The sequence below is a fragment of the Choloepus didactylus genome, chromosome 2 (genome assembly GCF_015220235.1).
Source record: "Choloepus didactylus isolate mChoDid1 chromosome 2, mChoDid1.pri, whole genome shotgun sequence".
Classification (NCBI taxonomy): Eukaryota; Metazoa; Chordata; class Mammalia; order Pilosa; family Megalonychidae; genus Choloepus; species Choloepus didactylus.
Genome location: NC_051308.1, coordinates 142,773,309 through 142,797,977, shown reverse-complemented (window position 1 = coordinate 142,797,977; position 24,669 = coordinate 142,773,309). Strand labels below are relative to the sequence as shown.

The following is a 24,669-nucleotide window of genomic DNA, read 5'->3' as shown; positions in this document are numbered from 1 at the left end:
CTTATATTCTAGAAAGGGAAGACAGGCAGTAAACAAAAAACACTATGCGGTATTTAGGTAATGATAAATGTTATGCAGAACAAGTAAGGCAGGGTGAGGGAGATGGAGCCCTAATATAGACAAGGTCTCTCTGCTTAAGAAGTGGCATCAGAGAGTAAAGGACGTTTAAGACAGGGAACACGTGGTTTCGTTGGGGGTTGGGGAGCAGGGGGAGAGGCTTTTAAAGTTCTGAGGCAGGAGTATTTGTGGGGTGGTCACAGATCCCAAGTAGGGCAAGGTGGCTGTAGCAGAACAGTTGGAGTGAGGTGAGGTCAGAATGAGCAGTGAGTACGAGGTAAAGTCCTCGAGTTAGCGGCGTGCCAGATGGTGTAGCGCCTCCCAGAGCACGTCGGGGATTTGGACTTTATTCTGAGCTACGTACAAAATCCCTGAGAGTTTTGGGCAGAGGAGTGACAGGATCTAACTTAGGTTTTAAAAATCTCACTCTGGCTGCATGGGAAGGACCATAAAAGAAGCAGGAAGGTCTCATTGAGTAAAGGTGAGAAATGATGTTTTTCTTCAACAGTTTATGGTAGAGAGAGTGGTGAAACATCAAAGTTGGATAACTTTTCAAGGTAAAGCAGACCAATTTCTTCACAATCACTTGAATTCAAGAGATAGTGGAAAGAGAAGTAGAGTGTGAGAATAGACAACTCATTGGAGGGGCTGAAAACAGAGTTGTCAGTGAAACAGGATGTGGAGTAACAGGAAACTTTTCTTCAAAGTGGGAGACACTATTGTATTCTTTAAACTGGTAAGAATTATCCAACAAGAGGGTGAAAACTAATGATGCAGGAGAGAAAGGGCCAGTTGCAGGAGTAATACCTTTGTGTGTCAGTGAGGCAAAGGTGATCCCAAACACAAAGCACAAAGGAAGGGTTTGTTCATAGAGGCACCATCGGTTCACCATTGTAATGGGAAGAATGGCTGGTTAAATGAATACAGATGAAGGTAAGTTAGAAATTTGGTAATAAACACACATAGAAATTTTCTTCTGGTTGTCCATATTATTTCAATGAACTAAGAAGCAAAGCCATCAAATGAAAGTGAGGATAGGGGAGGAGGTATTGGAGTTTTTATAGAGAGAGGAAAATGTGAATGAAATCTTTACCTAGGACAGTTTGAGTGAAGTGACTGAGGAAATGCGGTTGAATTGCTTGATAACTTGATTATATTGGTCAGCATGGCTGTCCATTTTCCTCTAACCATGTTCAGCTGCTTGGGATAGGAAAGAAGAAGGCAGAAAATTGAATTTAACCAGGATTGGGATTTTGCCAAGTGATTACAAGGGAGAGATATAATTCCAAGTGGATATATTCCAAGTATGAGATGACTTCTTATCAAAAGAAATATTACAGATGGGTTCCGGGTGGACATGAATGGTCAAAATGTTGGATGGTCATTCCAAAATAAAAGAAAGATTTTAGGGGAAAACGGTCTTAAGGAGGCAAGGAATCATAGACTGCCAAATAGAGAAGTCTAATTAGCCAATAAATTATGTGGAGATATTTTAATGGAGTCGGAAGGAGTGAGTGATGATGAAAAGGAAGGGAGGGGAAGAAAGCTCTACCAATTGGAAGGGGCCAGATTTGGCTACCATTGTCAGTTGTCATAAGTAATACATGAAAAAATCGTGAACTTTTGATTGGATAAAATACCCTATTGCATGCATCCCTTATACAAATACAAATAAAACATCTTTCTGGATTTGAGAAACCTGCACCAAATTTGAGAACTTAACTAAGATTGAAAAAAGTAGAAACATCTTTATCCATTTAAGTAAGGCTTCAATTTTTAGAGTTCCCTGAAAGGGAAAAAATGACTCAGGAGAAAGTGAGATTGTTAGAACCAAAAATGTGACCAAAGATGGACTCCAAAAAGTTTTACTTTTCTTCTAATTCTTTTTGAAAAGTAAGAACTTTCTATACTTTATTTGACACTGTAGAGGACAGAAATAATTCTATATATGTCTTACAATATACCAAATATTATCTCCTTGTTCATCTTTCCTTGCTGCACTCTACCACTCCCACACCATTGCATTAGAGGAATGAAAGAAATGTAAAAAGCAACAGGTTTCCTCTTAAATTTTCAAGCCTTCTTGAAACTATATTCCTAAATGATTCAACAGAAGGAGGACATATTTACTTTAGGTTTATTGAATCTCTACTCTCTTTCAAAAGATGAATAATTTACTCCCTAGTATAGAAGAAGATGAAATGGCCAGAATTGCACTTGATGCCCTCTAATTTCTCTAGCTCTAAAATCCTATAACTGTGTGATTAAATCAGCATAATCAATAACCCATGAATAAGCCATCATTAATAGCTTCATTTCTTTGCATGACATTTCTTTTTATTAGATGCATGGTGAATAATTTCATTTGTCATTAAGCTGTGAGAAAAAATTTAAACTGTATTTCTTTATAAGAATAATGATGACCTTGGGAAGACGGTTGCTGCAAAGGAGAGGCTAGGCCTCCCTATATTTGTGCCTAAGAGTCTCCTCCTGAATGCCTCTTTGTTGCTCAGATGTGGCCCTCTCTCTCTGGCTAAGCCAACTTGAAAGGTGAAATCACTGCCCTCCCCCCTACGTGGGACCAGACACCCAGGGGAGTGAATCTCCCTGGCATCGTGGAATATGACTCCCGGAGAGGAATGTAGACCCGGCATCGTGGGATGGAGAACATCTTCTTGACCAAAAGGGGGATGTGAAAGGAAATGAAATAAGCTTCAGTGGCAGAGAGATTCCAAAACGAGCCGAGAGATCACTCTGGTGGGCACTCTTATGCACACTTTAGACAACCTTTTTTAGGTTCTAAAGAATTGGGGTAGCTGGTGGTGGATACCTGAAACTATTAAACTACAACCCAGAACCCATGAATCTCGAAGACAGTTGTATAAAAATGTAGCTTATGAGGGGTGACAATGGGATTGGGAATGCCATAAGGACCAAACTTCACTTTGTCTAGTTTATGGATGGATGTGTAGAAAAGTAGGGGAAGGAAACAAACAGACAAAGGTACCCAGTGTTCTTTTTTACTTCAATTGCTCTTTTTCACTCTAATTATTATTCTTGTTATTTTTGTGTGTGTGCTAATGAAGGTGTCAGGGATTGATTTAGGTGATGAATGTACAACTATGTAATGGTACTGTAAACAATCGAAAGTACAATTTGTTTTGTATGACTGCGTGGTATGTGAATATATCTCAATAAAATGATGATAAAAAAAAAAACAGTTACGAGAGATAAGGGCAATCATTATATAGTGACAAAGGGGTCAATTCAGCAAGAAGACATAACAGTTATAAATATATATACACCTAAGAGCAGAGCCCCAAAATATATGATGCAGATGGTGACAGATTTCAAGAAAGAAATTGATGGTTCTGCATTAATAGGAGATTTCAGTACACCACTTTCAATAATGAATAGAACATCTACAGAGAACATAAATAGGGAAATAGAAAACATGAATGATACTTTAAACAGATGAGACCTAAAAGACACATGTATAATATTTCACCCCAAAACAGTAGAATACACATTATTCTTGAGTGCACATGGATCATTCTCCAAGATAGACCATATTTTAGTCATCAAACAAGTCTCAATAAATTAAAAAATATGAAATCATATAATGTATCTTCTCTGACCACAATGGAATGAAGCTAGAAATAAAATATTATTGATTATATTACAAAAAAAAAAAGAATAATGATGAATAGAAAGAATGCCATAGCTAAAGCATGCAAGAATTATTGCCCAAAATGTCAGTATTGCCCCTGTAGTAGCATAGTCATGTACAACTCATAAAAGGAATATGTGTCTAGTGTTTAAATGCTTGTCCTTTTTAATTTGTTAAGAAAAATCTAAGACATGCGGATTACATACCATGAATCAGGCACCATGCTGATATTGTACACTGTTATCCTATTTAATCCACACAGCAGCAAAATGAGGTGTGTTGCCATCTCAGTATTATCAATGAGGAAATTGAGTCCCAGATACACTAAATATTTTTCCCAAGATTTCATAAAAAGTGTATCCTTAAACAAACTAATCAATTAATGCTTACGTGAGCTATTGACAATTTAAAATTTAGGGAGAACATTTAAACAGTAATAAATGATTCCACATCTTGAAAGTATTTATCCATAAATTGAATAGACATTTTGCTGTTTACTTATGGAGTTTAGTATAAAGAGACTTTCCACATTAGAGGCTTAACTACCCAAACTTCAGGGTTCCTTGTTCCTTATAAATGGCAGGCTGTCATCTGTTGCTTGTTTGTGTGGTAGTTTTCATTTTGGAATCTAATTTGATAGAAGGGAACAAAATAATTGTAAAAAAGCTCACCTCCCAGAAATTTGTGTTCTGTATGGTGGTAATAAAAGGTGGCACCAGGGAAGGAGGCAGTGTGGGGCATGGGCAATTTATGCCAGGGAAGGCATAAATATATGTGGGATCACTGGAAAACTCCTGCTTGGAGAATTTAGTGTGTTGCTATGGATTTGGGACCCTGAAGTGATTTGCTGCTTGGATTATTGGCCAATATTCAAGTCTTTGAATAAATCAAGCCAATCTTAGGGTTGCAGTTCTGAGGTCCCAGAAACAGGCCAGGTTTCTAAAAGAGCTTTGAAGGAAGTCAATCCCATCACACCTACCAATTCTGTGTCATAAGGACTTAGGAGAAGTTCCACATGTTCTTAGAAACAAGGAGTGTAGATTAAGAGGGAGGAGACTATTTTGAATGAATTCCTGTAGGACTTTTTGTCATTAGGCTAGATTTTAAGATTGCTTGATTTAATTGCCTTCACCCAACTTAGAGAGAAAATTAGGAATCAATTACTATACTGAAGACAACTTTTGACTTAGAAGTCATGCTTTCGAAATCCTTAATTTCTGCTTTTCTTTTTAAATTTACTTTATACTCCTTGGTTTTGTTTGCTATTTTTTTTTAGTTCTTGAACTGAGTGATTTGTTTATTTCTTGTTTAATAATAACAGCATCCTTGACTAAAATATTTTCTCTGAGAAATGCTATTTCTATTCCACAATTTTAAAAACTTTCTAGTTATAGAAAATTCCAAACAGATACATAAGTGGAACAGTATAATTAAACCTCATGTATATTTGTTATGCAGCTTCGAGTACACAAATCCATGGCCAATCGCTTTTCATTTATACCTCCAGGTGGACCCACCATTGGATTATTTTGAAGTAAATCTTAAACATTGCGTCATTTCATCCATAAGTATGTCTAAAATATAGGCATTCTTACTTTAGAACATGACTTAATATGCCTTTTAAATATTTTTTACTCTGAGCATTCTCTTTCACTCTGGACCTGCCCTGCCCACTCTTTCTCTCTCTTTTTCTGTCTCTTTTACATTCCTGGCCTTTTATTCCATTATTCTATAGTTTATCGATTTTAGACATTATTTTTCTTTGGTGTATTTTCCATGTTTTTTTCTGTCTATTTTCCCTGTAAATTTTCATTATATCTAGAAGCTTGATCAGATTTAATTTCAGTCATAGACGGAGTTGTATACTTCCATTGACACACAATGATGGTTGTCTTTTTGTGATGTTAGCAGCTGTTGAAGATTGTTGCTTACGTTGTTTACATTATGGATTGCAGAATGGTGGAGGCATTGTGCTTTTATCATTCCTTCTTCATTTATTAACTATAAAATTTCCATAAAGAGAACTTTCCACTCGTCAGTTATTTGGCTATTCTAAGTTATCATTCGTATGGGAAAGGCAGGTTACATGAGTGATTACATTCTTTGTCTCCACTTTTCAAAATATTCAATTGGTTCCCTCATAAGCATCCAAATAATTGGGGGAGCAGTAGCTTATTCTTATGAACTCATGGATTTAAACATATTTGATGTACCACAATCCAATGCAGGTATTATTCTTGTTGCTGAAAGTACCCATCTTTGGCCAAGATAAGCTTTTTCATGTTGGTTCTTAAATCATTTTGACATGAAACCAGAACACTTTGAGAACTTTCTTACTTTTTGTTTTGACAAATGTTCCAGACTCATATGGTATATTTCTTGATCCTGCCTTGAAATCAGCTTTTTTCAGTGAGTCCTGGTTCCCTTTAGTGGAAAATGTTTAGAGTCTGTAATCACAGTACTTAGGTCATATCTCATAAATTTTAATGGAAACTTTTGTCATTATTTTCTAAATTGAGTATAACTATAATTTTAATTTCCTCTCACATTTTTAAATTTCTAAGAGGAAGATGTTTATCAATTGTTTATTTTTCCCTTTTTGTTATTATTTTCCACTTGTTTAGATTATGGTTGAAGACATCGGTCTGTACAAATTTAGATTTTTGTAGTTTAGTAAGTATTTTGTGACCTAACATTAATTTTTGAAAATATATCATCAGCTTTTGAGGTTAAAGTACTATGTTTGTCATAGGATGCTTAAGTGTGTAATACATCATGTAAGTTTACTTACATCTATAGTGTTGAGACCCTGATTCTTTGTTAATGGCATATTCTACTGAATTGAGAAATGTTTGTTCAATTTTTTTCACAACTATTTGTTTCATTTTGTTTAGGTTTGACCAAAATTAACTTGCATTTTTAACATTTTTTTTTATTTTAGTGTTTTTCCATTGGCATATAAATGCTCATGTTTATTATTTCTTCATTGTGGATTTTTTTCTTTACAAAAATTAATTAATCTGTGGTCTTCTAAATCTGCTTTATATTTTACTTTTCTTTTAGGGATATTTCATCACAACATTGTGAAATATGCTTTCTTTTATATTTGTAATTCCTGAGAAATCATTTCCCAAATATTTGCTTTTAAACTTTCTCTGTCATACAGAAGGATTCCTTTAACAATTTGATAGATACCACTTTTTCTTAGAGAAGTTTAGACCATTTATATGATTATTCTCCCATCCTCTCTCTATACATACAAACGAATGTTTCTTTGTCATTTCTAAACTATTGTCTAGCCTTTTCTAGATGTTGCTGTCATTCACGTTTAAGATGGCTCACACCATGTCTAAATCTCAGCCATCTGGAAGGAAAAAAAGGGTAAGTGGGAAGATATGCCTTTCTTATTAAGGGCCTGGCCTGGAATACACAAATTCTCACTTATTCTTTAGACCTGTACTTGGTTACATGGCCACATTGAGAAGCAAGAAAGGCTGGGTGTCTTAGCCTCTACCTGCTATGAAAAATACTACACAATGGGTTAGTATAAACAACAGGGCTTTACTGGCTCACACTCTCGTGGCTAGGAGAAGTCCAAAATCGAGCTGTCAACAAGGCAATGCTTCTTCCCTAAAGTCTATAATATTCTGGTGCTGGCTTCCAGTGATCCTTTGGGTTCTGCAGCTTGCATCCCTGTCTTGTATTTCTCTCCTTTCTCTTTCCTGTTCCATTGACTTCTAGCTTCCAGCTCCTCCCCATGGTTTTCTCATACTGTGTCTGAATTTCTTCTGCTCATAACAGATTCCAGTATTCAGATTAAGACCCAACCTCATCCAGTGTGGCCACCACCTTAATTTAAAATAGCATGTTCAAAATGTCCTATTTACACTGGTTTCACACCTACAGGAATGTGGATTAGGATTAATAACATGTTTAAAGTGGAGTACATAATTCAATCTACCACACTGGGAACGTAATCCTTACTTTAAGAAGCCCTGTTAAAATTCTATTACCTTGAAAGAAGGTGGGAAGAGACATTGGGAGGGCAATTAGCTGTCTCCAACATCACAAGCACACAAGCATGTAATTACAAAGTACACAATTGCTGTCAGTGGAAGGGTCAGGCTGGATGATAGGGGTGGATGGCGAGAGGTCCTTAATTTTTGATATTAACTCAGAATATGACTTCTAAGATTGTTTTCAACTCTAGGATTTTCTGATACCATGAAATTTTTATAAGATCTTGAGTTTATTTTTTCTCATGCACTTTATGGTTGGCACATATGGATCTTTTGGACTATCTGAAATCTGCAAGGTATCTTCAATGTAGCTAAAGTTGCAGGGACTAAACTGAAATACAGTTGTATTATCTGCAGGGAAGGTTTTTGTTTTTTGTTTTTTGCAGTGATCTATTAATCTCAAATGGATTTCCTCCTCACTGATGCTCTTCTGAGTTCCTTGAAGCTTCATAGGTCAGAGCCTCCTGGAGTCACTATCTTTTTCCTTTCCCAGAGTGATATCTCATGAGCATATAATGGGATATCCCTTATTCCTAGAGGATTTCAATCAGGTATTCATTTATTCAAATTTGATTGAGCCCCTACCATGTGCCAGATGTCATGCTGAAAACAAAGATGTAAAAAACTTGGATGTGCCCTCGTGAATCTTATAGTCTAAACATCATTATATTGGCATATAATTAGACAGTTTTTCTTGAAAAAATATTTAAACCCTGAATACATATTGTTGGGGACTGAATCAAATGTCCCACAAAACTCCTGTTAAGGTCCCAACCCCTGGTTAGTATCCAGGAAACTCAAATACGTATTACAAACAGATTTGGACAGGAGAACAAGATTACTTCTGATTAAATTTTAAAAGTTATCTATCAGTGAAACACAAATGTTTTGTTTACATGGACCAGTGTTAACACCAGTTCAGCCTGTTGAACAAGTGAAAGGATATGAGGGCGTATTGAATACCAAAAAACTAATAAATCAGTCTCTCAGACTTCTAGTTCCAAACAAACAAACAAACATTGTGGTTTGGGATTAATAACATAGTTTAATTTAAAAAAATGTTTTCCCTATTGTTTTAGTTTCCCAGCTGCAAAAAAATATATGATACAATATGTTGGCTTAAACAATGGAAATTTATTGGCTCACAGTTTTGTGGCAAGGAGAAGTCCAAACTTGAGGTATCAGCAAGGTGATGCTCTCTCCCTGAAGACTATGGTGTTCTGGGGCTGCCTGCGGATGATCCTCGGTCCTTAACCTTTCTGTCACATGGCAATGCACATGGCATTGTCTTCTCCTCTCCCTTCTGGGTTCTTTGACTTCCAGCTTCTTGCTGCTCCCCATGGCTTCTCTCTCTGTTGCCTTCTCTATTAGGCCTCCAGTTATAGGATTAAGATCTACTCTGATTCAGTTGGGCCACACACCTTAACTGAAGGAACCACCATCAAAAGTTCCTGTTTAAAATGGGTTCACAACCACAGGAATGGATTCAGATTAAAACATGTCTTCCTAGGGCACGTAACTCCAAGCTACCACACCTATATGCATCCAGAATGCATCTTACAGGCATCCAGTAGCCTAACATCTATCCAGCATATAAGTTACCTGAAGACAAGTGCCACTTTCACTGTTTTGGGGAAAAAAAAATAATGTAACTGTCCCAAACTCTATAAAGTCAGAGGCTAGTTTTCAATCTAAGGGAAAGTATTAGTTCTAAAAATCATGTGTTTTTATATTTGCAATATTTAAGTGACACAAATACACTTTGTGAGATTTAGTGCAAAAGACATTTATTGAGATATGAAATGCACTCCATCTTACAGAAAAACTTAGTAAAGCACTCATAGTCATGCCCCATGGGCATGCAACCTAATTAGACTGATAGAGCTGATGCAGTTCTAGGAACTTACACAACATTAACAAGTCAGTTAACCACATTTTAAAACTGGGCTGGCAATGTTAGAATCTCATGGGGTTCATTTTGCCTTAGTGCAACTGGGCATCTCTAAAATCTCAAATGATTTGAGAAAATAAAGAGAACAGCCAGTGATTTTACACTGTAATGCTGATACAGACACCCTTTCACTTGCCAAAAGATATCTCTATTACACTTGCCGACATCAATCTCTCAGTCAGCATCAATCAAATACTTTTGTAGTTCCACTTAATGGGCTCATTTTATCCCATGTACTTCACTAAGCTAGGTAAATTCTTAAATGGAAAACCCTCATGGAAAATCAAAGGAATTTGGCACAAGCTAGGAATACAGGGTATGTATCATACCTGACACATATACATGTGTCTACTGTACAAAACAGGAGTAAAATAGAGAGCTATATCAGCTGGTGCTGAGTCCAAGCTGAGAACTATCTAAACAAATCTACCTTGAGGAAGACACAGCCTGGGAGAGCATCTCTGTTGCATTATTCTTGGAGTTTTTAGGATAAAAGGGAGCCTTTGATAGAACTCCTGAAGTCACTCTTTGCTTCTATGTGCCATGGAAAGTATCAGAAGATAACACGTATCCTTAGAGTGGGGTTAATATAGGATGTAGAGGAATGGGGAGTCTGGCTGTCATAACTGCCAGAGATTCCACAGAGCTCTGGAAGGGATTAAGTGATCCCAGAGAAAATGGATGTCACAACCACACTCCCAAACCTCTCAGCACTAGTAAATGAAGGTATGATGGAGTGAGGAAGGGAGACTCTCCAGACAGCGATCAGACCAAAGAGGATGCAACAAATTCCCCAGCCACAAATTTTAGCCTAGTATTCCAGCAGATGCAAGGGCTTGTTGTTGGATCTGATGCTCCCCTGCTGTTAATCCCCATGGGTTATGTACTTCCCCATCTTGCAACAAGAGACTATCCTGGACAGGGGAGGAGGCATGGAGATGAAATCTGAAAGACTGAGAATTTACCTGAATAAGACTGTCATCTAAAGAAAAAAGTTTAAATTATCAGATCAAAATAAACTACTGGATTAAACCAAGTTATATTTTCCCCTGTTATCCAGCATTGTTGGTGAGGAGAGCAGGGAGGTTGTCTTAGAGAAAGATCATATCAATTTTTGGAAATCAGCTATATTTTATGTGGATATCTGTGTAAATTTGAACTCCTTTACAAATACACACACTGATTTAGTCCACAATTAAGTCAAACTTGTTATGTCATGGTTAAGAATTACCATGGTGATGTGGTCAATGTCAGGAGTCAAACATAACATCAAACTGTCAAGTATGAGATGAGGTCAGGATACCCTACTCTCTTAGCTTCCCTGCTGCTGAGAAAAATACCACACACTAAGTTGACTTAAACAACGTGAATTCATTGGCTCACAGTTTTGAGGCTAGGAGAAATCCAAAATTTTGGAGTCAGCAAGGTGATGCTTTCTCCTAATTGACCAGCCTTTCTGGGGCTGTCAGCAATCCTTTGTTCCTTGCTTTTCTTAACATGGCAATGCATGTGTTGATGTTCTCTCCTTTCTCTTCCAGGTTCTGTTGACTTCCAGCTTTTGCTTTGTCTTCATAAAGCCTCCAGTAATTGGATTAAGGTTCAACTTGATTCAGTTGGGACACACCTTAACTAAAAGTAAAACACCTTCAAAGGTCCTATTTACAATGGGTTCAAACCCACAAGAATGGATTGAGTTTAAGAACATGCCATTTTTGAGGGGTACATAATTCAACCTACCATACCTACCATGTTTGTATATTTAAAAGATCTTAATTTTATGTTAAATGACAAGGCAGATCTGAGGCAGGTTACTAAATCACAAAATATTCATTCAATAATTAGCTGGGCAGCATTTCTTTCTGTTTTGTCCCCTAATGTATCTCTAGAGCCTGTAAGAGAACTTGGAATATTATAAATGCTCAATAAATACTTATTGAATGAACAAAGTATGCATTATCAGTGTTGAGGTTAGAAACAGATCAAAATCAAGAACTGAAGGAAAATACTGTAACTCACACTATTATACTAGTCATGTTAGACACTGTTAGGCCAATTATCATCTTGAAGTAAAGTTATGACAGACTGAATATCTGGCTATTCAGAGCTATTTTTCTTCTACTTTTTTCTCCTGGGAAATTAGTTTCGTTTATAGATTTTCCTTCTGGCTGTAATTGGCAATCTTAAAAGATTCCATAACAAAAGATGGACAAGGTCAGGGGCAGTGAATTCATTTTGGGGTATGAGAATCCACCTCATTGTACCACTGATAAAGACAACTTCCTCATACCTAAAGCAGAAATTTCTATACTTTAAAAAGTACAAGGATCCTTTTCATTGTTATATAATACAGGAGAGAATTCCTCTCTTTGATCTCATTGTTTTAACTAGGGATTGCATAACCTAAAGATAGAGTTTCCAACATAATAGAAAATGATTGCAGAAAACAACAGAATGTTCTTGGAAATTAGAGAAATGGCATTTCAAAAACAGTTCTACATGTTACCGTGTTTGTAATTCTGTTTTAAAGACCCACAGTTTTCAAGAAAAAATTAATGAAATACTTATGAAAGCACAGAAAGATGCAGAAGTTTATAATGACACCACAAACTAACTTTAACAGTGAAGTTTGTTCCAAACTCTTGCAAGAATATCTGCTAATTATAAGGTCTGTGAAATTGAATTGAAGAGCAGTACATGACTTACTCTTGTTCTGCCTTGACAAACAGAACAGGTTCCTTATATGTGCCCCTTATCTCAGATACAGACAGCTGGTAAATGCCAAAAAAGTTCCAGGATTTTTAATACATCTTCTGCAAAAGACTAACAAAAGTTTATATTTGTTGTTCTTTTGGATTATAAAGGGACAAATGCACAAAAATATATGTACAAGGATATTCATCTTAGCACATATTTTAATGGTGAAACATTGGAAATGTTTCATAGGAGATTGGGTGTATAAATGAAAGTGTAGTCATAAAATGGATTACTTCACAGCATGAAAATTGTTGATGTTTAGATGTGATAAAATGGATTAGTATCAATGATACATTAAGAGGAAAAAATCTTATGAATTACTGGGAAATGTAGAATAAATGCTTATAGCATCAATTCTCCCCTTGCCTTTTCCATGTATATGTGTGTATATGTGTATATATGAGTAGAAAATTCCCTGAAAGTGTATCAACAAAATGTTAACAAGAATTTTTGGTAGACAGTGGTGATTTTCATTTTTTTCTCTATTTAAATACTGTATGCATTTTTTGTAGTGACATGCTTTATATTTATAACCAGAAAACAATTATGTAATTTTCAGAACAGAAACACTTAAGGTTTATGTACAATATTGTGAATGAATAATTGGGCATCATTATCACGAAGCATAAAAGGGACATATTCACCACAAGTTAAATACTAATCAACACACGGAGCTCTTCTTTCATGCTGTATGATAAAACAAGAGGAGTAAGTTGTGAATTAATCAACATTTTCCTGTGTGGAGACACGGAAGGTCCCCTGGCTCGATAGATTATACATAGGGCCCATTTCCCAAAATCTGGAAGCCTGAAGGCGGGTTCCAGAATGGGAAAAGGCCAAAAGCCTTGCATGTCTGAAAGTGGACTGCAATTTAGATAGGGGAATAGTCTCTGAGCTCTTCCTGGGCTCCTTCCGTGCTCCTGTCTCCTGCCCCCTGCCCCTGCTGTTTCCTGTCTAGCCCCCAAAGAAATTGTCCCTTAAGACTAAAGATATGTAAATACACCTCATGGCTTTAGAAAAAATGTACCTGAGAACAGTCACATAGGAGACTACCTTGTATGCTATAAAGACCTGTAGAAATGAGTAGAATAAAACATTCTTTTGCATGGACACTGAGGACGGAGTTGTACTACCCTTCTTTCACATTCCTGTCAATGTAATTGTGAGTAGTCACATCCTTGGCTGAGTATCTTGGATTTGGTTATTACAGGAGAATACAATTATTCTGTTTCCTCATATGTCTATTGTGGTGACTTGGAGCTGTGTATCACAGAAAAACATATTCTTAAACTTAATCCATTCCTGAGGGTGTGAACCCATTACAAATAGGACCTTTTGATGAGGTTATTCAGTTAAGTTGTGGCCTCCCTGGATCAGGGTAGGTCTTAATCCTATTACTGGAGTCCTTTATAAGCACAATGAAATTCAGACACATGGAGAGAAAGCCACAGGGGGAGTAGTAAGAAGCTGGAAGTCAACAAAACAAGGAAGAGAAGCCAGGAGAAGCTGCCATGCACATTGCCATGTGACAGAAAAGCCAAGCACCAAGGATCACCAGCAGCCAGCCCCAGAATGTCACAATTTTCTGGGAGAAAGCATCACCTTGATGACACCTTGATTTTGATCTTCTTCCAGCCTCAAAATCATAGGCCAATAAATTCTTGTTTTTTAACTAATCCATTGCATGGTATTTGCTTTAGCAGCCAGGAAACAATAATATCTATTGATGGGAGGAGAACTTTGTAACACTCTTGAAGAAGGAGCAGTAATCATTTATTTTAGTAATGAGAGTTAGCATATTAAATCATTTAATCTCCACATTAACCCAAATAGGTAGTTTGGGCCCCTGACCACAAGGGAACACTACCTTTCTCCAACACTGGAGTAAATATTTCCTAATACCATGTCCATCCCCCCCCACCCCCCCACTTGCTCTTCCCACTGGAGGAGTGATTGAAATCGCAGGTAAATTGAGGAGGAACCATGGGCATAAAGATGCTCTACTGATGTGTAAATAAGGGGAAATTTATATCTTCCCTCACTCTCTTTCTCTTTTGATTTAATTTGAGCTTTGTAAACCCCAGAAAATATCTTATTAATCCTCAATATCCTTATCCGTACCTGGGAAATAAACATGCCTACCTTTAAATCTCTTAACATAGAATTTGGCACCTCACAAGTGCACACAAGTGTTAATTGTTGTAATCAATATCATTGCTGTTGCTTTAAAGAAGAAAAGAGAACAATGTAAGAAATAGATAAAATTTTAAAAGCTCTGCTGGGCCCAGCTGAGAGGAATAAGGGAACAAGAGAAATAGAACACTCGTGGTAATGGGGCACTGAAGGTGAAGAGAGGGCAATGGGCAATGTTTGGGCAGCCATGGAAGGAATGAGAGGGGCTCAATTTCTAGCAATTATAAAACTCTTGGAAGGTGGCACTGGATAAAATGCCCATGTGAAGGATGTTTTTATCCTCTTTTAATCCACTACTGGTACAAGTGTCAAAAAAATCAATGCCAACTTCAGTTCAGGAATTGTAAAGGAAAATTTATAGCTGAAACAAATGTGGAGACAAAGGGAAGATCCTCCAAGAAACAGGATTCCTTAAGTCCAAAGAATTCCAGAAAAGGAAGCAGTAGAAGCAGACAAATGGCATGCTGCTAAATATGCCTTTAGACATATCTGGGGTTGGAGAAATCCCACAAAAGAGGAGAAGATTGGCAATGGAGGGAATGCAATGCAATGATCTCTGCTTGAAGACTTGATGCTTTTAAAAAGTAGGGCACCCAGTGCTCAATGGGGAGTCCTCCTTCCACTCAGCATCCACATTCCAGAATCATATGACTCAAATGAGGTCTGGAAATGTAAAGATGTGAAACTGACCATAAAGTGAAAGAAAAGAGCTTCAAATAAGGCCTGGGAGTTGGAGAGGCCATCACAGAAAATGCATAATTTTTGCAAAATGTCAGAATGTCTTAAATGTGGGAAGCAATGTCACAATTAACCTCTTAATGGGATAATTAAATTTATGTTTGTAGTTTAAGGACTCAAAATAAACTGGTCTGGACTATCAAGCATTCTGTCAAGGCTGAAATCAAAACTATTCTACTGTTTTTTTTCTTCTATGGTTCAATGCTGGCAATTGCAATGTGCCTCTGTGTTATATTACATATGGGGATAACTGCTGTGGGAGGGATTGAAATTAGTTTGTTTGTTCTAACTTGTCTGTGTGAGGGCTGTGGCTGAGATTATCTCATATGATCCATTGACTCTTTGGACTCGTTTTCTGATGCCATGTCCCACATAAGTGTGACTTGGAATTGAGTGACTTGAAATTGTATTAAATTTTGAGGTGGCTGAAGGGACTACACTTGTACCCATAGAAAAAGACCAACCTGCTCCTGAAAGGACCCAGATTCCATAGGCATGATATCCTTCTTGTTTAAACTGGAAAGAAAAAAATATATATTGGCTAGGGAATATTTGCATCTGATTTTGTTTTGGTCTTTAATTTCTCTCTGAAAATGTAATAATAGAAGGAATTTCATGTTGTTCAAGTTGAGGATACAATATGCAGTTGCATTGTATTATTGGAGACATTTTTCTATTATTTGTCTATCATGTATACTCTCTATTAAGTTTACTTGTTAATGTGGCTGAGTATAATTTGAGACCAGAAATTGAATAAGGAATGAGTTTTTGGCCAAGAGTACATTGTGGCCTATGACTTAAATCAATTAATGGTTTGTTCTGAGGTATGCCCAAAATTTCTAGGTGCAAAAAATGAACTATTCACTATTGTCACAGAAAGGTGCACAGAGGCACATGGTAAGGAGGAGAGAAAGAACTCCTGAACGCGGCCTGGAGCTCCTCTGAACCTCTACTAGTCTCTCTCCTCTGAAGAGGTAGAGTAGCCACAACCCTGGTTCACCATAGGCTTGATTGTTAAATACAAACAATTAAATGGACAAAATGTTGGAGAGTGTTAAGGAAAAAAAAAAAAGCTCATTCTGGGACTTTGTCTCTTACTCCTTGGAGAGAGGAGAGTTTAAAAACATTCCACATAGGAGCAAAAGTAAAATTTCTGATTGACTGTGTTGCTAAGGGATTTCCTACTCCCCTCTCCCATGCCAACAATCCATTAACCCTCAAGTGCTGAGGGCCTGCTTTGCACTCCCACCATCCTTGTGGTAATCAAACCAGAAGGAGCCCTGGCAAGCCTAGTCTGTCCTCTGCTCTTAATAACCCAGGATTTCTGCCTGTGAATGGGCGTACACTTCCCTGGGAGTCAGTTAGCTTCAATTCAGGAGAGGGTAGAGGAAGTGACATTCTGGCCTTAAATCTGGACAGGATTCTTCAGCCAGCTTTACCAGTAATAAATTGTGCTCCTTATTTAGCCCCTTGTTTCTATTTCTCAGTTAGAACCAAGAGTGGAGGATGGTAAGTAAGTGATTAGTACCCAACAATTTACAAAACATATATGCCCAATTTTACAGAAATACTGCTACTTCAGGTCCCAAAGGACAATTTGAAATTTTAAATCAAAGAGAGATAGTGACCTAAGAACAAAATGGGAGTAAATGGCCAGGAGCAACTAGAAAATAGTCTGGAACAACTACTGGGGGGACATCCGTGACCAGACAAACATCATACACCAGTCTGGAATGGGTGGAATGGCTGAGATCATAGCATAGAACTGTAAGTAAAGCTCCCCAAACTGTGAAGCTGGTGCCCCTCCCAACTGGCATGGCAGGCTGAGTTGCAAAACTTCGCTGTGGGAGAAAGAAGCAGTCCCTGCTGGGTGCAAGGGACTGTAGCTCAACCAAGCTCCAAATTTGGACTACTGAATACATGCTATGAGCACAGATAAAACCAGAGCAAGCAGGAAAGAAACCCAGAGGTTTATCCTGCCAGAAAGGAGGTGGGGCTGACAGAAAAAATACATAAATAAATAAAAACAGAGGATTTTGGAGTTTGTTGAGCTCAGAATACTGGAAAAGGGCTGTGTCCCAGGAAAAGAGGCACACAGAACTGCAGTTCTTGCCAGGTGAACTGAAGGGCTGGGGACTGGCTTTGAAAAAGGGACTTCTTGCTTTTTTCCTTTTCTTTTTCTCTTTCTTATTCTAAGCAGCTCATTAGAGAAAGCCTCAGGCAGTTTCAATTATCAACATTGACCCAGGCAAGGGTGGAATTAAGATAGTCAGAGAGTCAAAGGAAAATCTCAAGTGTAGGAAACAATACCCTAAAGGGTTTATCTTCCCTAACAAGAGGGAGAAGGTGGGCCCAGCTCAAATGGCAGCACTCCTTCAGAGAACCCAGACCCCATGGCCTGCTGAAAAAAACAAAACAAAATAAAAACAACAGAAAAGAGCTTAAGCTTGACTTCTGACACTCTGGATCTCTGGCCCAGATAGGGTCCACCAAGAATTAAATATACCACACCTCTTTATGCCAGTGGGGAGCTGCCTTTCCTAGGAAAAGCCCAGAGTCTAGAGGCCACACAGGAAAGTCTGACAATCTACTGTGTTTCATCTAAATGGAAACCTGATACTGAATACAGCCTCCTCCAAAGACCTGGGCCCCTCTGGTCTGGGAAAATCTGACTGAGATAATTTAGAAAAATCTGATTGAGATAATCAAGGAAACCAGAAAATTACAGCTCGTACTAGGAAGAGTGAAGATATGGCCCAGTCAAAGGAACAAACTTGCACTTCAACTGAGATACAAGAATTGAAACAGCTGATTATTAATCAAACAAATCTAAATCAATTCAAAAATCAAATCAATGAGTTGAGGAAGGATATGGCAAAAGACATGAAAGATAAAAAGAAGACATTGGGCAAACATAAGGAAGAACTCAAAAGTTTGAAAAACAATTGGCAGAACTTATGGGAATCAAAGGCACAATAGAAGAAATGAAAAACACAATGGAGACACACAACAGCAGATTTGAAGAGGCAGAAGAAAGGATTTATGAACTGGAAAACAGGACATTTGAAATCCCACACACAAAAGAACAGCTACGGAAAAGAATGGAAAAATATGAGCAGGGTCTCAAGGAACTGAATGACAACATGAAGCACACAAATATATGTGTCATGGGTGTCCCAGAAGGAGAAGAGAAGGGGAAGGGGGCAGAAAGAACAATGGAAGAAATAATCACCAAAAAATTTCCCATCTGTTATGAAAGACATAAAATTACAAATCCAAGAAGCACAGTGTACCCCAAATAGAATAGATCTGAGTAGACTGACTCCAAGATGCTTAATAATCAGATTATCAAATGTCAAAGACAAAGAGAGAGTTCTGAAAGCAGAAAGAAAAAAGCAATCCATCACATACAAAGGAAGTCCAATAAGACTATGTGCAACTACGGGAACTCCTCAGAATTAAAATCTTCTGTACCTCAAAGGAATTTGTTAAAAAGGTAAAGAGGCAGCCAACTCAATGGGAGAAAATATTTGGATACCATGGAGCTAAGAAACTGATATCTTGTATATGTAAACAAATGTTACAACTCTATATAACAGTACAAACAGCCCAATTATAAAATGGGCAAAAGATATGAAAAGACATTTCTCTGAAGAGGAGATATAAATGGCTAAAAAAACAGAGGAAAAAATGTTCATCATCGCTAGCTATTAGGGAGATGCAAATCAAGACCACAGTGAGGTATGGATATTTGTTTTTCCAATTGCTTTGCTTTGTTTTGTTTGGAAATTTTTTTTATTTGATAAATAAAGTTAATTAAAACATTTTTTTAAAAAAGACTATGCATGGATTTCTCAGTAGAAACCATGGAGGCAATAAGGCAATGATATGACATACTAAGATAATGAAAGATAAAAACTGCCAACCAAGAATTCTATGTCCAGCAAAACTGTCCTTCAAAAATGATAGAATGTTTAAAATATTTTCAGGCAAACAGACACTGAGAGGGTTTGTGAACAAGATACCTGCTCTACAAGAAATACTAAAGGGAGCACTACAGACCTGCTGGTTAGTTAGAGAAATTGTACTCCATGAAGCTGTACATCTGACAAATTAGAGATAAGGGTTTGAATCAGTCTACATATCCTAAAAGAACCCTATCAAGTTAAGCAAATGCCAAGAGGCCAAAAACAACAAAATTTTAAAGCATATGAAAAAAGCAGAGGATATGGATAACCCAAGCCCAAACACCCAATCAGAAGATCAGAGGAGACACAATACTTGGAACAATTAATCAAAGAACTAAAGACAATCAACAAGAGCATGGCACAGGATATAAAGGACATGAGGAAGAGCATGGCACAGGATATAAAGGACATGAGGAAGACCCTAGAAGAGCATAAAGAAGAAATTGCAAAAGTAAATAAAAAAAATAGATGCTCTTCTGGAAATAAAAGAAACTGTTGACCAAATTAAAAAGATTCTGGATACTCATAGTACAAGACTAGAGGAAACTGAACAGCAAATCAGAGGGTGACAGAACAGAAAATGAAAGTACAAAAGAAAGAATGGGGAATAAAATTGAAAAAATTGAAATGGACCTCAGGGATATGATAGATAATATAAAATGTCCAAAGATAAGACTCATTGGTGCTCCTCCTCCTCCTCCACCACCTCCTCCTTCACTTCCTCCTCCTCTTCTTCCTCCTCCTCCTCTTCAATTCTTCTGGTGGCTCGGCTCAGCTCGCTAGCTTCAGAGAAATCCCTACTCCAGTCACCAACTCAGTGCCCAAGTGGGTCGCCTTGGGCTGGGGGTGCTCCCTGAGGAGGGGAGGGGTCCAGGTAGCTGGACCTCCATGGGCACCTAGCCACTCTGGGTTGAGTCCCGACCACGGACATCACCGCCTTGGGCTGAGTTAGTGCCCCTGCTTTGCGCCCAGGACACTGAGGCCAGGCGTGAAATGCCCGCAGCATGAAAGCTCCCACTGCCGGTGCCGACTTCTGCCCTCACCTCCCGTCCCCCACCCCGTGCCCTTGTGACCTGGGCTTTGGTGCCACCACCCAGGCACCCCGCACTGTAGCTGCCCCAGCGCCTTGGCGGGAGGTGTCCTGGCCCACGGGTGCCTGGGGCCTGGAGCCCGGCCTGGGGGTGCAGCCAAGCTCAGGTGGGTCCGGGGCCATGGTGGTAATGCACCCAAACCAGTAGTGCTGGGAGTGCCAGGCAGCTGAGGTGGTGGGCAAGCCCTCCCGTGAAGAAGCCGCACCCCTGGCCCTGCCGGTTCCACCGCGATGCTGTTCCACAGTCTGTCGGGCCCCGAGGTGCACAGGATCATCAACGAGATGGACTGCAGGGCCAAGAGTGAGGCTCCCGCCATCAGTTCCACCATTGACCATGGTGACATGGAGATGACCATGCCTTCCATCAGCAGTGACTGTGCTGCACTGTGTGCTGGCTGCATGGGCAAGATTTTGGACCGCTACTACCTGCTGGCAGTGGACAAACAGTGGCACATGCACTGCCTCAAGTGCTGCGAGTGCAAGCTCAAGCTAGAGTCAGAGCTCACCTGTTTTAGCAAGGACAGCAGCATCTACTGCAAGGAAGACTACTACAGGTGGTTCTCTGTGCAGCATTGCGCTCACTGCCATCTGGGCATCTCGGCCTCAGAGATGGTGATGTGCACCCAGAACTTGGTTTATCACCTCAACTGCTTCACTTGCACCACGTGTAACAAAATGCTGACCACCAGCAACCACTTCGGTATAAAGGACAGCCTGGTCTACTGCCGTTTGCACTTCGAGGCACTGCTGCAAGGTGAGTATTCCACTCATTTTAACCATGCTGATGTGGCAGCCACAGCCAAGAGCGTGGGGCTGGGCACAGCAGGGACCAATCCGCTGGGTCTTCCCTACTACAATGGTGTGGGCGCTGTGCAGAAGGGGTATCTGAGGAAGCACAAGAGCCCCGGCCCTGGGGCAGATCTGGCGACCTACAATGCTGCGCTGAGCTGCAACAAGAATGACGCGGAGCACCTGGACCGTGCCCAGCCATACCCTAGCAGCCAGAAGACGAAGCGCATGCGAACCTCCTTCAAGCACCACCAGCTTTGGACCATGAAGTCTTACTTTGCCATTACCCACAACCCCGACACCAAGGACTTGAAGCAGCTCATGCAGAAGACAAGCGGGTTCTCCAGGTCTAGTTTCAGAACACCCGGGCCAAGTTCAGGCGCAGCCTCTTACGGCAGGAAAACATGGGTGTGGACAAGTTGACCGACACCGCGCTGCAGATGGGGACACAGTGGGGCCCCACCTCGGAACTCTCCAATGCCTTGCTCAGCCCCTCGAGCATGCCCACCTCACAGACTTGAGTAGCCCCACCCTGCCGACTGTGACATCCGTCTTAATTTCTGTGCTTGGCAATCTGGAGGGCCACGAGCCTCACAGCCCCTCACAAATGACCCTTACCAACCTTTTCTAATGAACTCGTGGCTCCCCACCCCCACTCCACAATTTCTTTAAAAAAGAAATTATCTTTAGTTAAATTCCAAGTGTATTTTAAAATAGAGGCTTTGAGCAACTAACTAACCACATTTTAGGATCTTGCCTGGAAACAGAGGAAAAAAAAATAATTGCGTGTTGGGCTAACACAGCAGTGTGAACTGAGGAATTACTTGGAAGATCTATCTGTAACACAACATTTGTGTCACTGTACAGTTTTGTGGACTGAGCGAGGAAAAACAACAAATAATTTAAGTTGGCTAGAGCTTCTGTATTTTCAAAGACTGCCACATGCCTTAAGAATACTGTTTTATCTCCATACTTTGGATGACTTGTTAATTTTTCTCCTTCTCTTTTTCTCTATATGTTTATGACCAGAGCAAAAAAAAAAAATGTTAAAAAAATTTTTTTACTTTGAATAGTGCTAAAAAGAAAAAAAGGAAAAAAAAAAAAAGGAAAAATCAAACCCCCTCCAACAATCGCTTTGTTGTTTTAGAATTTTAAGGTGGAAGTCTGTTCGAATATCAGAATTTGTAAAATCTAACCAGTAATAAAACCACTTATCAAAACTAACAACAACAACAAAAAAAGACTCATTGATATTCCAGAAGGGGAAGAGAAACGTAAAGGTCAAGGAAGAGTAGTAGGAAAACTTCCCAAATCTTCTAAACAACATAAATACACAAATAATAAATGCCCAGTGAACTCCAAATAGAATAAATCCAAATAAACCCACTCTGAGACATATTCTGATCAGATTGTCAAATACTGAAGAGAAGGAGCAAGTTCTGAAAGCAGTAAGAAAAAAGCAATTCACCACATACAAAGGAAACAGAATAAGACTAAGTAGTGACTCTCAGCAGCCACCATGGAGGCAAGAAGGGCAGTGGCATGATATATTTAAAATTCTGAGAGAGAAAAATTGCCAACCAAGAATTTTTTATCCAGCAAAGCTCTCCTTCAAATTTGAGGGAGAGCTTAAATTTTTCACAAACAAACAAATGCTGAGAGAATTTGCTAACAAGAGTCTTGCCCTACTTGAGACACTAAAGGGAGTCCTACCGACAGAGAAACAAAGAAAGGAGAGAGAGATATGGAGAAAGGTTCAGTACTAAAGAGATTCAGTATGGGTACGTTAAAAGACATTAAGAGAGGGAGGGAAAAAATGTATCTGACAAACGTAAACCAAAGGGTAAGATGGCTGATTCAAGAAATGCCTTCACAGTAATAATGTTGAATGTGAATGGATTAAACTCCCCAATCAAAAGATACAGATCAGCAGAATGGACAAAAAAAAATGAACCATCAATATATTGCATACAAGAGACTCATCTTAGACACAGGGAAACAAAGAAATTGAAAGTGAAAGGATGGAAAAAAAATATTTCATGCAAGCTACAGCCAAAAGAAAGCAGGAGTAACAATATTAATTAATCTCAGATGAAATAGACTTTAAATGCAAGGATGTTATGAGAGACAAAGAAGGCCACTACATACTAATAAAAGGGGCAATTCAATGAGAAGAAATAACAATCATAAATGTTTATGCACCCAATCATGGTACCACAACATACATGAGAGAAGCACTGGCAAAACTAAAGGAAGCAACTGATGCTTCCACAATAATTATGGGGGACTTCAACACATCACTCTCTCCTATAGATAGATCAACCAGACAGAAGACCAATAAGGAAATTGAAAACCTAAATAATCTGATAAATGAATTGGATTTAACAGATGTATTTAGAACATTACATCCCAAATCACCAGGATACACATTCTTCTCTAGTGCTCACAGAACTTTCTCCAGAATAGATCATATGCTGGGACATAAAACAAGGCTCAATAAATTTAAAAAGATTGAAATTATTCAAAGCACATTCTCTGACCACAATGGAATACAATTAGAAGTCAATAACCATCAGAGACTTAGAAAATTCACAAATACCTGGAGGTTAAATAACATGCTCCTAAGCAATCAGTCGGTTAAAGAAGAAATAGCAAGAGAATTGCTAAATGTATAGAGATGAATGAAAATGAGAACATAACATACCAAAACCTATCGGATGCAGCAAAAATACTGAGGGGGAAATTTATAGCACTAAATGCATACATTAAAAAGGAAGAAAGAGCTAAAATCAAAGAACTAATGGAACAACTGAAGAAGCTAGAAAATGAACAACAAACCAATCCTAAGCCAAGTAGAACGAAAGAAATAACAAGGATTAAAGCAGAAATAAATGACATAGAGAACAAAAAAACAATAGAGAGAATAAATAAATGAGAAGATCAACAAAATTGACAAGCCCCTAGCTAGACTGACAAAATCAAAAAGAAAGAAGACCCATATAAACAAAATAATGAGAAAGGTGACATTACTACAGATCCTGAAGAAATTAAAAAAATTATGATGATACTATGAACAAATGTATGCCAACAAACTGGATAATGTATAGGAAATGAACAATTTCCTGGCAACACATGAACAACCTAGACTGATCAGAGAAGAAATAGAAGACCTCAACCAACCAATCATAAGCAAAGAGATCCAATCAGTCATCAAAAAGCTTCCCACAAATAAATGCCCAGAGCCAGATGGCTTCACAGGGGAATTCTACTAAACTTTCCAAAAAGAACTGATACCAATCTTACTTAAACTATTCCAAAACATTGAGGAAAATGGAACACTACTCAACTCATTTTATGAAGCACTCATCAATCTAATACCAAAACCCAGAAAAGATGCTACAAAAAAGGAAAACTACAGGCCTATCTCCCTAATGAATATA

General features: G+C 38.5%; 1 pseudogene; it reads left to right on the top strand.

The window, feature by feature from the left end:
• The first annotated feature begins 20,671 nt into the window (after positions 1-20,671).
• Positions 20,672-21,860, top strand: LOC119518495 (annotated as a pseudogene).
• Positions 21,861-24,669: the final 2,809 nt, after the last annotated feature.